Genomic DNA, 11,276 nt, shown 5'->3' with positions numbered 1-11,276 from the left:
CTTGGCTCCGAACCACGTCGGACGGTGTGTTGCCGGGGCGCGGTTGGTTAGCGCTCGTGCCGCTGCGTGTGCCGTCTCATTGTGGTTCGCGCTGCGTTCCGACGCGTCGCCCGCGTGCGCCGGAAACCACTTGATTCTTACTCTTCTGTCTTGCAGTTTAGTCGCTCGTAGTACGCGCTCGGCCTCCCTGCAGACTTGGCCTTTGGCGAAGTTTCGCACCGCCTGTCTCGAGTCACTCAGCACCGTGTAGCAGTCTGCGTCGGCGATGTCCAGGGCGATGACCACCTCCTCCGCTTGTTCCGCTCCGGCGCCTCTCACGCTCGCTGCCGTCCTCGAGGCGCCGGTCGACGCCTCTATGACGACCGCTGCGAAGGCGTTCCGTTGGTATTCGGCCGCGTCCACGTACCGCGCGTGCTCGTCGTTGGCGTGCAGGTCGATGAGAGCCTTGGCCCTCGCCGCTCTTCTTTCCTTGTTATACTCGGGGTTCATGTTCTTGGGTATGGGGTCGATTCTGGTCTGGCGTCGGACCTCTTCGGGGACGGGGAGCTTCGTCTCCGCGTCGTTCGAGTGTCCTATTCCCAGGTCGTCCAGTATCTTCCTCCCGGCTTTGGTCGTGGACAGCCGCTCCAGTTGAGAGGTTCGTTGCGCTTCGGCTATTTCTTCGAGCGTGTTGTGGATCCCGAGTTGTAAGAGGCGGGTCGTGCTCGTGGACTCGAACAGGCCCAGCGCCGCCTTGTACGCTCTCCTGATGATTACATTAATTTTGTTGCGTTCATGTTGCAGCCATCTATGGTAGGCAGCAACGTACGCGACGTGGCTGATGATGAAGGATTGGACGAGCCTGATTAGGCTCTCCTCTCTCATGCCAGCCTTCCGGGAAGTGACTCTTTTGAGGAGTCGCATAGCGTTGGCCGCTTTTGCCGTGAGACGGGCGATGGTTTCGCCGTTTCTTCCATGCTTTTCGATGACCATGCCTAGGATCCTGATTTTGCTGACCTCGGGGATCACGTTGCCGGATTTGGTTACGATTCTGATTTTTTCGCATTCGCGTTGTCTGGTCTTGCATCTGCCATTGTTGGTAGGTGGGAGTATGAGGAGCTCCGATTTGCTCGGCGAACATCGCAAGCCGGTGCCTTCGAGGTGGTCTTCTATCGCGTCGACGGCGGCTTGCAGAGCGCCCTCGATGTGGGCATCGCTGCCGCCGGTGACCCACAGTGTGATATCGTACGCGTAGATGGTGTGCCTGACGTCTTCGATGTCCGCAAGCTTCTCGGCCACTCCGATCATTACCAGGTTGAACAGCATCGGCGAAATGACCGATCCCTGCGGTGTGCCGGTGCTCCCGAGCTTCTTCTCTTGCGTTTGTAGGTCGCCTGCTCGTAGCTGGGCGGTCCTGTCAGTGAGGAAGTCATTGATGTAGTTGTAGGATCTTTCGCCCATGTTGAGCTTAGAGACTTGGGACAGAATCGCCGAGTGTTTCACATTATCAAAGGCGCTCTTTAGGTCGAGACCCAGGATTGCCTTGTTGTCGCGGGCGCTGCCGCCATTGTCTATGATTTGGTATTTGAGCTGCAGCATCGCGTCCTGCGTGCTGAGGTGCTGTCTAAAGCCGATCACCGTGGCCGGATACAGCCCTTCTCGTTCCAGGTAGTCTTGCCACCTGTTAAGCAGGACGTGCTCCAGCACCTTGCCCACGCAGGACGTGAGCGAGATGGGCCGAAGGTTGTCCGTGTCCGGTGGCTTCCCCGGCTTGGGTATCAGGATAGTCTTGGCTGTCTTCCACTGCTTTGGTAGCGCGGCCGCTCTCCAGCACTTGTTGAAGTATTTTGCGAGGTTCTCAATCGAGCTGTCGTCGAGGTTCTTGAGCGCCTTGTTCGTGACGAGGTCCGGGCCAGCTGCCGACCGGCTGTTGAGGGCGTGCAGGGCCGCGCGGACCTCCTCGACGTCGATGTCACGATCGAGCTTCGCGTTGGGTAGGCCGCCGTACGGCGCGTGTTGTTCGGTGGGCGTAGTGGGCAGGTATTTGTCATTGATGCGCCTGGTGACTGCATCGGCGCCCTGTACCGAGACAGCCCGATGTATGAGCTTGGCGAGTCTGTCCCTTTGGTGCGACTTGGTCTTGGTTTCGTCGAGCAGGTGCCGCAGCAGGTTCCACGTCTTCCCGCTATGCATCTGCCCGTCTGCCGCATTGCAGATCTCGATCCACTGTTGCGTGCATGGAGCGCGGCAGTGTTCCTCGATCGCTCGGTTGACCTCCGCCACCTTCCTTCTGAGTCTGCGGTTGAGCCGTTGGTTCTTCCAGCGACTGAGTATTGACTGCTTGGCTTCGATGAGATGCGCTAGCCGGCTGTCTACTTTATCAATCGCAGCGTCCGTTTCAATTTCTTTGGTCGCGTCGCGTACGCTCTTGGTGATTTCGGCCATCCACGTCTCTATGCCATCGATCTCGCCGTCAGCGTCTGTCTTCTGGCTTCTGGCGTCTCGGAAGGCATCCCAGTCTACCCATCTTTGTGTTTTGATGCTGGTGTCGTTGTGTTCCGGTATTTATTTATTTATTTATTTATTACCTCAAAGGCCCCGGTTGTGGGGCATTACATGAGGGATGGGCGGATTACATGCAGATTATATAAAGATTACAGAGTACATAAAGATCAGGATACATAAAGATTACAGGATACATAAAGATTACAGGATACATTAAGATTACAGGATACATAAAGATTACAGGATACATAAAGATTACAGGATACATAAAGATTGCTGATTACATAAGGATGGCCTCAATCTTTTTTTTTGAAGTTTTTTGAAGCTGATTTCCACGATGGTGTGGTCGCTGCCGAGGTCGGTTCCCATGTTTCGCCAGGTGATCGCGCCCCGGACGTCGTTCTTGACGAACGTGAGGTCCGGAGTGGTGTCCCGGGACACAGAGTTACCGATTCTCGTCGGGTGCGCCGGGTCCGTGATGAGGGTGAAGTCGAGTTCCATGGCGTCTTGGTACAGGTCGCGGCCCTTTGCTGTGTACTTGTTGTAGCCCCAGCGTTGAAGTCGCCGCAGACGATCAGCGTGTTGCGGCCTGCCGCGGTGCTGGCTCTAGTATTGCTTTGAATCTCTGTTTTCTCTGCGATGGGTTACTGTACATGTTGAGCAGAAAAATGCTTCTTTTTATGCGAAGCATACTAAAATAGCCCAACCCAGCTCCTCGAGCGCGGCGGTGTCGTTACCATTGACCTTTCGTGACCTCCATGTCATACCACATGATGCGTGACGTCACAGCAGATGAGAAACGGGGCCCCAGCTCGCGCCGTCGCGCGAGGCGTCGCGCCCAATGTGTTTCCTGCTTCTGCCGCTAGGTGCGCTGTAGTGAACACGTGATGCTGGAGCGGCGGTATACAAGGGGGTGCGCCTGCCTCTGCTAGGCGTACACGGGATAGAGATGCCTCCTGGAGACAGGGCTGCTCGTTGGAATGAGAAGCAAAAGTTGCGGCGTGTTACAGAGACTGATGAAGAGGGTGAAGAACGTCTAGCCAAGCGGCGTGCTCGATATGCAACTCGGCGACAATATGCTTCGCATCTGACTAGGCTTAACCTAAGCTAAGCCTCAGCCATTTTTTTTTCTCTTCTTGCCCGGGATGATTTCGGTGAGTGTGTGCTCGATCTTGATATTGCTTTGCAGCTCGTGCTCAACGAACGTGAGTCCTTTCCTGACCAGGGTGCACAGGCCTCTCCCATCGGGCTGGCCCTTGTGCACTCTGTAGCCGGGCAGGGACGGTGCGTCGGTGAGTGTTTCTTGTAATAGGATCGTCTGGTTTGCGCGCGGCATGTGCGATGTGCTGTTGGATGACTGCCTTCTTCCTTCCGAGGCCGCGACAGTTCCACTGCCACGCTGTTACGGCTGCTGCTGTTGTTGCGTTGGCAGCCATGGTTGCGTTGGTGTGTACGCGGTTCCCTGGTTGGGTGGATGTTGCGCGAAGAGGGGCGCAAACGTCGGGTGGCTCACTATCGGCTGTAGGGTCCTTTCGATGTAGGCGAATCTGTTCGTGTTCTCGACTTGGTAGGTCTCCATTGTTTGTTTCATTGCTGTCACTGCTGCGATGTTCGCCGTGATTAATTGTTCGAGTTTGGTGAACGTCGCTTCGAATTTGGCCTCGGGGTTGTCGATTCGATTGTTCTCTGTTTGCTTGCGCGTGGCCTCGACGGCTCGCTTCTTAGGTGCCGGTTCCTCTACGGCTGTCTCCTGGGTGTTCATGGTTGTTTCGTCGGTCGTGCTTGTGCTTGGCGTAAGTCTCTGTGGAGGCTCGTTGTTGCATAGCAGCAACTTACGGATCTCGGCGATCTCTCTCGTGAGGCTGTTGATGGTCGTGCGCAGCGCCGCGTTCTCTTGTCTTAATGTCTCGTTGGCTTCTCGCATCTTGTTTATATCGTCTTTCTTCGTGGCTTCGGTGATTTTATGCGCGTTCCTTATATTGTTCCCTTTAGCTGCGTCAGCCCAGCTGACTCGCTCACGTGATGGTGACCTTTTCCTACTGAGGCTTCTCTTGCAGCTGCTGTCTATGGAATTTGGCGCGCGGTTCTCTGATGGAGTCCTTGACTTTCCCGCAGCTGGCGGCTTGTCGAGTGGCGGGAAATCGCTCTCCGACAGAAGCTTGCGTTCGGCCTGTCGGCGCTCCCATTGTCGCTTGCGCACTACGTAGGGGATCTTGTATTTCGCCTTGCACGTTCGGTCTCCGGTCGGGTGTTCGTCCCCGCACAGCTTACATTTAGGGGTACAGCGATGGTCTTCTTTGGGGTTGGCGAGTCCGCAGGCCAGGCACGTCTTGATATTGGGGGTCGGGCACACGTCCTTTCGGTGTCCCACTCGGCCGCACTGCTTGCAAACGTCGATCTGTTTCCTGTAGAGGCGGCACGGTATCAGGGTGACTCCGTATCGGACGAAGTCCGGTACCTTGGGTCCCTAGAACACCACGATCGCGGTGGTCGTGCTGCCGATTCTCTTTGCGCCCACTGCTAGCGGGTTTCTCTCGTTGACGATGTTCCTATCTATCTCGTCGGTGCTCGCATCGATGGGGATGCCTCTGATGACGCCCTTTACGGTGTCGTGAGGAGCCGTGCGATATGCGCTGACTTCGTAGGAGTTGTCTTGAATATAGATTTCCTTGATTTTAGCGTACCTAGCCGCGTTGTCTTCGTTCGGTGTACTGAGGACGATGATGTTCTGTTGCGTGTTGGGGCAGATGGTGTCCGCGGCGCTTTCCTCGCTCGTGATCTTGGCCGCGGCGAGTATGGCCGCAGCGACGGTGGTGGTGCCCGTCTTGGCGATGTCCAGTCCCCCTCTGGGTCTGACGACTATCTTGCTCTCTTCCAGTGGCATGGCTGGCATGCGTGCTGCCTTGATGGCCGAGGCTCTGACGTTCTTGTGGAATTTCAAATTCGGGCTTGTTTGACTCCCGCCGGGTCCGTCAGGCTTGCCGCCGTCGGGGGTCCGCTGGCGCAGCCTCGACATGCGTTCCCCCGCGAGCGTCCATCCGGCGTTGTTGTGGTATTCCTCTGGTGATATCTCTTTGCCTTGAACTTGAACGCACATTTGGTTGTCCACGATCATTGTAGACGTAGCGGACGCCTCCCTCGTCGTAACGAACGCCTCCATCTCGGCCGCCGCCGAGGAGTACGGTTGAACTTGAACGCACATTTGGTTGTCCACGATCAATGTAGACGTAGCGGACGCCTCCCTCGTCGTAACGGACGCCTCCATCTCGGCCGCCGCCGAGGAGTGCGGCAGGCGGCGACCGGTGCGACGGTGCTCGGCCTAGCGTCCGCGGGACAAGCTTAGGCCTAGCACTCTTTCACACGGCAGCGGTAGAAAAAGTCAAAAAATTTGGCAAAGAAAAACACACCTCTAGGGTCAGCTGGTATCGGTCGATGCCGCTCGCCTTCACGGACACATTGGTGCAAGGAAAACTTTGTTTCGAGGCAATTAGCACTGCGTAATTGGTTAGCAGTGACAGAGCCGATGTGAACACGTCTGCTCCGGCGGCATGGAGCCAGCGTTCCCCCGCTTTGTGGAGAAATTGCAGACCTGTACTGCACGCTATGGGCCTGCCCGAAAAACAAGGCAATAACCCCCGTCCCTTCCCGAAACCTCCACCAGTGGGAGGCCTCCCTGCTCAACGAAGGCTAAGAGGGCTAGAAACGTTTCGTAAGTAGGGCCACCGTAGCAGCTTTAACCAATAGAATGAAATAGGGAACCGAACCACTGTGTTCATGCTCAGTTTGGTCCATAAAGCTTTTCAATAAAAGTGATAAAATTTTAGTGCCAGGCAAGCATAAGTAGAAATATTGGGCTGGTTTCGGATAACAATTTTAACATGTCAACTACTTTTGAAGTAGTCAACAGGAGTCAAATGGGAAGTAATGTGATAATTAGAAAGAGTAAATAAATCTACTGCGTTTGAGAATGCCACCAGGCGATCTTCAGGAGTCAAATGAGATGTAATGTGATAATTAGAAAGAGTAAATAAATCTACTGCGTTTGAGAATGCCACCATGCGAATTCTTAATCGTCATAATTTAAACTTTTCCATAGAACTGTATACCCTCTTAACCTCTGAGTTCAGCCTCCTAAATTGTGACTTAAACAGTTCTTATATGTTCTTAGCGTGTCCACACTCCGCACAATATGGGCTTCATCAACACATCAGCTGACTGCAATTTACATGCTTTGAAACATCAGGTCACGCATTATGCTGCGTTACATGGTTTCAAGGAGAGTCGCAGGTTGCTTGCAGAAATTCCTGCTGTATCAATGCTTGAAAATCCAGTTATGATGTTTAGGCACCACTTCGCGACCTAGGCAAGCGTAGCGTCAAATAATTTGTTACTGTATCGCAGCCACACGCAATTCTTATTCCATGATTTCTTTGTTATTCTTGCTGTTTATATCGTTGCTTCAGCTTTGTTCACTAGAATACTGGCGTCCATAACGTCCGGCCCTGCATGTCTTACATATTGTGTGGTAGTTATGCATAAGGTCTGTTTTATGAACCACCTGTGGTGCATAAAAGACAGCGCCGAAGGATCTTGGAACATTTTGGGCTGATAAATGCTTTATTTCTCGCACTTTCCTGTCACAGTTCTGATGAATTTGCTCAAATTAACGAGGAAAACAATAATTAAAAAGCAAAAACAAGACAACTGAAACTGAAACAGGGTTTAGACTGAAGTGAGACGTCACGATGTTATAAAGTATGACGTCACGGACACTGTAAAAAAAAAAAACCTTTCCCGTGGGCATCGATTGGCCAAGCTGGCGACTGTAATTGACAGCATCCATCTTTGCTAGTCTGAAATGACTAAAAACGAGCTTAATATCTTTTCTCTCCGCAAACTCAGAGCGCATACCAACGGGCATGTAGCTGTTGACTTTACACACGCATGGTTGCCTGTAGAAATCACCTCGACTGACACCACGGATGATTTAACATTAATTTGCGCCGAAACACATCGCCTCGCGGCTGCTACAGTTGGCACAATGAATGAGAAGACTTCTAAAACCTGTCGTGAAATTCTCAGTATAATGCTTAGAGCTAGGTAAACAACAAAGGCAGAGTTGACCCTCAACATGCTCGGACATCGTGGTGCTCAGAGGCGCTTCTGTTTCACACCTCCATTGCAGTGCAGCCGCTGCGGTTGTGATCATCTATTCGTCCTATCTGACTGTAGCAACTTTCTTCACGGAAGTCATGCTTCATTTCATTCGGGAATACACTGTTATGTCCAACATTCTGGCACAAAACATTTGAAATTGAGAAACTGTAAGGTACTGGTATAGAAATATTACACGTAAAGGTGCATTCTTCCGGTATGTTGCAAAAGGTTTCTTTTATGCGAAGCATATTAACGTAGGTTTCGGGCCTTCGCGCGACGCCCGGCGGTGGCCACCATTGACCTTGAAGTGAGATCACATGATGTGACGTCATGTGATGACGTCACACCGGCTGCAGATGGGGCCTCATATCGCGCCGTCGGACGTCGCCCGGCGGAGGCCTCCACGCTTCGGTTCGCGCCGTCGCGCGCGACGCGGCGGCGGCGCCACCATCGCTGCATCACGTGATATGTGACGTCACGCCAGGGATGAAGCGGCGCGCCCCGCCGTCGCGTGAGTCTCTGTGCCCGCAACCGCTCCAGCGTCTTTGCGCCGGGCGTGTATGCGGTCAAGATGCCTCCAAACGCTAAGGACGTTAATAATAAGAATGCAAAACGAAGGCTGCTGCGCATCCACTGGGCTTAACCTTGATAAGCCTCCAACTTTTATAGTGTTTCCATCGCTCGCGTCGAGCAGTTACTATTGCCTTAAAAGAACAATAACTGAGTGGAACCAGGTTCCTTTTCTGCACTGTTAAGCACTGAGAGCATTGTCAGTTTTTTATAACGACTTTTGTATGCTATACTTCCTGTTCTGCCGAGACATTGTGTTCAATTTGCCTATTTTTTTTTGTTCTAATCATGCATGTGTTGTCTTTGTTTTGTTTATCTTTTAGTTTGTGTGCTAAATGTTACTTTGTCTTGTATCTCACTGTATTACCTCTCTGGCCTGGGCCTACTAAGGCTGGCAGTATTGAATAAATAAAAATAAATAAATAATGGGGAACGCTTTTGACGATAGCAGTGACGTTAATCACAAAAAAAACTCAAGCCTGCTGACGGGAGATATGCGGACGTATTGTTGAGTGAAATCTTACAATGTATGAAAAAAATGCGCTCATAAACTGTTTCTCATTCAAAAATGCTTTTTTCCAGAATTGTTGGGTATGTACCAGCCGCATTCAATCTACTTTGGGCTTTGTTGCGTGTTACTTTTCGCCAAGCGAGGAGTGGTGTGCGTGGTCTTTCAGTTTTGTTGCAATAACCACCCTAACGGTTGCCAGCATAATGGGTACAGAATCCGACTGATATGCGACAGGTTCGGGCTTCAATCCGCAACGCCACCGGAACACTTCGGTTTTTCGATAGCTGCTATTTTTCTTCCGGTTTCTTAAGCTTTTCTAGGGTGGAATGCTTGTGAAAAAAAAAGGATCTTTTACACTACACCGTGCGCACCAAAAACTTTAACCGCATTCACTGTTCGGCGAAGCTGCCCTAGGGCAGTTAAAACGAAACAATGGCAAACCAATGGTTTGCCATGGATTGCCTGCGAAAACACCCTTATCGTAAAGAAGCTCGCTACATAGAGCTGCCATCGGGCTCTCAGTTGGTCACTGGAGAAAGACTTTCTTTCAACTGCAAGTTCATCTGCTCTGTGGTTTCTTACTTTTCTTGTACGGTAAGTAGTTTGGTTCTATAAGCTAAGCTTATGATTCGCTCTCGTTCCAGAGTGAAAACATCGCAGCCCCCCAGCTCCCATTTTTCTTCCTTGGGGGGCGAGAGGGTGGGGAGGGGGGAGCGTTCTGTGCCTCGTAGCGCTAACCCGGAGTTTTCAACCTGGACTTAAATGTAGCCTGCAAGCGGACATGGAAGAAGCAGTCGTTTGACGGCGATACAAAAATAGTTGACGAGGCTCCAGGCCACGAATAGGCTCGACCATATGCGAATAGAAGGAGGCACTCATATAGAGAAATTAATGTAGACCGGTCAGAAACAAATTTAAGATGCAGTACATTGTTGTACATAAAAAATTTAAAAATAAGCCCATTAGTATACGATATAGAAGGCCATACAAGCAAGGACAACGGTGGCAAAGGAGAGATCAGCATAATAGAAACATGCACATGCAATTCAACTCTCTTTGTTTCTTGCGACGCATTATGGCACGGGAATATCACTAAGTATGCAGATCAAGATATCTCCTGTGACTGCACTGTTCTGCTTTTGTTTTTTCCTATACTGCGATGCGCCCCTCCTTGGTGTTCGATGCAGTGGTAGCCGGCGTTTTGAGCGTTCGCTTCTTATGCAGGACATGTTCAATTTGGTGCCCAGTGCTCCGAGTACTTGCCGCTTCCCGACTTGGTGCAAGCTTTCCCCTGGCCTGGTGATCGGCTTCCTTGTGGTGAAATGTTTGGAAAACGTTTCTTTACCGCATCTCAAGTTAGGCTATGAGGGACGCTGTAGTGAAGGGGTCCGGAAATTTCACCCCAGGTGGTCGAAATTTCCGGAGCCCTTCACTACAGCGTCCCTCATAGCCTCAGCCACTTTGGGACGTTAAACCCCATAAACCAAAGCAAACCTGATCAACAACCGTTAGCCGTGCACGATCATTGGCCATGCTGCCCACGCGTGATTAAAATGAAATCATCCTTATCATCATAAAGATGGTCAGGGACATCATCATCATCATCATCATCAGCCTGACTACGCCCACTGCAGGGAAAAGGCCTCTCCCAAGTCTCTCCAATTAACCCTGTCCTTTGCCAGCTGCGGCCACTGTATCCCCGCAAACTTCTTAATCTCATCCGCCCACCTAACCTTCTGCCGCCCCCTGCTACGTTTTCTTTCTCTTGAAATCCACTCCGTTACCCTTAAGGACCAGTGGTTATCTTGCCTCCGCATTTCATGCCCTGCCCGAGCCCATTTTTTCCTCTTGATTTCAACTAGGACGTCATTAACCCGCGTTTGTTTCCTCACCCACTCTGTCCACTTCCGATCTCTTAACGTTACACCTATCATTTTTCTGTCCATCGCTCGCAGCGTTGTCCTTAACTTAAGCTGAACCCTCTTTGTTAGCCTCCATAGTGACATCACTATGTTTTAAATGCATAAGGAAATGATAAGTGCTGAGTCGCACATGTTTCTTTGACACACAGCGACGCAACATCTGGCTTCTACTAAGCAAGACCTCTGCGGAGTCATTCAATAGCTTGCCACGCCTCTTCCATGTTTGACAGGAGACGTCCTTGAAGCCAAAGCCGCATCAATATTTTTTTCTCCCGTACGAGTGTCCGTGGGCACGTGTGCGTATTTTCAAACTCTGCATAACCCTTCCCCTACGACTCGGAAAGCTTGCCCATCGTCCGGCGCAATTAATTCCGCTATTTGCGAATCACTTGTGGGGCTGTACGCGGCGGTTGCTGCTTGTCCTTCATTACGTGTGTGTATGTAAAACGACGCCTGGAGCGTTCATATGCGGAACCTGGATGATGGGAGCTGTAAATAACTTCCTACAGTTAGTAACTTTATTCTTTCATTGACGTGAGCAAACATATAGTCACGGTATCGCTTTCTATGTCTTCAAATCGTGGGGGCTGAGCCGTTGGGTTGCGTGTGGTAATACTTGGTCTCGCCTCGTA

This window comes from Amblyomma mixtum, chromosome 4, assembly GCF_055824585.1.
Source record: "Amblyomma mixtum isolate Tamu chromosome 4, ASM5582458v1, whole genome shotgun sequence".
In the NCBI taxonomy this organism is placed as follows: Eukaryota; Metazoa; Arthropoda; class Arachnida; order Ixodida; family Ixodidae; genus Amblyomma; species Amblyomma mixtum.
The sequence above is the reverse complement of the archived record's forward strand: the minus strand, read 5'-3'. Positions refer to the sequence as shown.